This window comes from Myotis davidii, unplaced genomic scaffold, assembly GCF_000327345.1.
Source record: "Myotis davidii unplaced genomic scaffold, ASM32734v1 scaffold1330, whole genome shotgun sequence".
Lineage (NCBI taxonomy): Eukaryota > Metazoa > Chordata > Mammalia > Chiroptera > Vespertilionidae > Myotis > Myotis davidii.
Genome location: NW_006283826.1, coordinates 2,412,850 through 2,415,098, shown reverse-complemented (window position 1 = coordinate 2,415,098; position 2,249 = coordinate 2,412,850). Strand labels below are relative to the sequence as shown.

The 2,249-nt window shown below is 49.8% G+C and overlaps 1 protein-coding gene across 1 annotated transcript in view; it reads left to right on the top strand.

Annotated features, from left to right (window-relative positions):
• Positions 1-2,249, top strand: part of VSIG10 (V-set and immunoglobulin domain containing 10) — a 26,940-nt gene that overhangs the window by 15,673 nt on the left and 9,018 nt on the right. The gene's annotated exons all lie outside the window — the stretch shown is intronic.

The window sequence follows — 2,249 nt, the reverse complement described above, 5'->3', positions numbered from 1 at the left end:
CTACTTGCTAATGGAGATGTGGCTTTATGACATCTGGTATTATTGTTTATCATGGTTTTACTTTCCATATGAACAACTGTAGACCCGCGCTTGCCCCACCCTGTAAGTGCTCAGGATTAGGCAGTGTTTCTGGAGAAGGGAGCTGACAGGAAGTTTTCCTAATCCCAGGAGCCTCGGGAGCAGGCACAAGGACCTGGAACCTTCTGGACTCTGACACTGTCCCTCATGGCACTCGAGCCCCCTGCTTCTCAAGCCTTGATGTGCACACAGGTCACCCGGGGACCTGGGGACTCTGCACATTCGGACTTTCTGGGTTTGGGGGGACCTGAGACTCTGCGTTTCTAATCAGTTCCCAGCAAGTGCTGCTGCTGCTGGTCCACAGACCCCACTTTCAGTAGCAAGGCCCTTGGGGGGCAGGGGGGTGTCTGGGTCATCATTTCACTTGGGGGGACTAGAAAGTCATTGAGAGGTAATGTCAATGTCCACCTTAGGGATGCAGAGCAGCGTAGCCCCCAAAATCATGAAAAATAATGCTTTGGGGGAGTCCTGCTGCTCATAACTCTCTTTAAACAGCACGTAGGTCCCTAAGCTGATAAACAAACAAAAACCCCAACTCAATCCATGGGAAGCTGCAGCACTGGCCAGCCCAGCATGTCAAGGAGCCGGTATGTGGTCCATCTCTTGCAGATCTCTGAGGGCTTTGCATCACCCACCCCACCGCCCGACCCCACCCTGGCACACAGCATCCTCTTAAGCGCAACTCGTTGAATTCTTAGATGGATGGGTGACTCAGCTTTTTGAGGGGTGAACGCTGTGTTTGTCAAAAGTGTGCTTATGTACATGATCTTTGGGAGTTTAGAGGGACTAGCCAGTTGTTTGTTTTGCTTTTAATAAAGGATGGGGGGGGCGCCATTTCTCAAACTTTGATTGGGGGCCTGCAAAATACAAACATACTAAGGCTTGACACTGCTGCTGGCTTCATGACCCCAAAGGAGCTGTGGGTTCACACAGACAGGGAGGGGAAGGTGTGATTTAGCAGCGTGGGGTGGGGGAACCTGACCATTGATCCAAGGACAGGCGCAACATGTGAGTGTCCTGAGCAAACGTAGGTTTGTGGGAGTCTCTTTGGTTGACCTGACCTGCAGAGAGAGGCCTGGTCTGTCCACGCCCCCTCCCCCCCATGCATTTTTAGAATAGAACCGTGGTAGGCAGAGTAAAGGTCTCCCAGAGAGGGCCAGTTCCTAGTCTGTAGAGCCGATATTAGGTTACCTCCCGTTTAGAATAGAACCGTGGTAGGCAGAGTAAAGGTCCACCCAGAGAGGGCCAGTTCCTAGTCTGTAGGGCCGATATTAGGTTACCTTCCGTGGCAAAAGGGACTTTGCAGATGTGAGATGGGGAGACAAAAGGGACTTTGCAGATGTGATTAAGGATCTGAGATGGGGAGCGTGTCCTAGATTTCCGGATGGGCCCAATGTCATCACGAGGACCCTTACAAACGGGAGGCTGGAGGGCAACCTCAGTAGAAGGGGAGGTGAAAACAGGTACAAAAGGTTGGAGGGAAGGGGCCACCAGCCCAGGAATGCAGGTGGCTCAGGAAGCTGGGAAGGCAAGGAAATGGGTTCTCGCCTGGAGCCTCCAGAAGGAACCAACTCTGCCAATACATTGCTTTTAGCCCGATAATGTCATTTTGGACTTCTGACCTCCAGAACTATACATTTCTGTTGTTTCAAGCCACTGAGTTTGCTCAGTTGGTTACAGTAGCAATAGGAAACTAATACAGCTGCCTTATTGTCTCCCTGAACACCCTTGTCGGGCTGTCTGCCCTTTTTAAAAAAATATCATCAATGTGGTTATTATACATAGAAGCCTGCAGCATAGAAGTAAGGAATGTGGTCTACAAAAGCCTGACTGTTTGGCTTCCAGTCTTACACAGGGGAACCAATGCACCCCGGTTTGCCCAAGACTTCCCCTGTTTGCGCATTGAAAACCCCATGGCCCAGGAACCCCTCAGTCTTTGGCAAACCAGGACGGTTTGTCACCCCACATCTTAGCTGCATCACTTACTTAGTTGTGTGACTTTGAGCAAGTTACTTAACTTTCTCTATGCCTTAGTCTTCCCATCTGCAAAATGGAACTAATGACAGGGTTGTTATGAGAAGTAATTGGTTTAATATATATATATATAACAGTGCCTTGCCCATCGTCAGTGCTCAGTAAATGTTAGCGTTTATTATTATACTAGTGGCCCT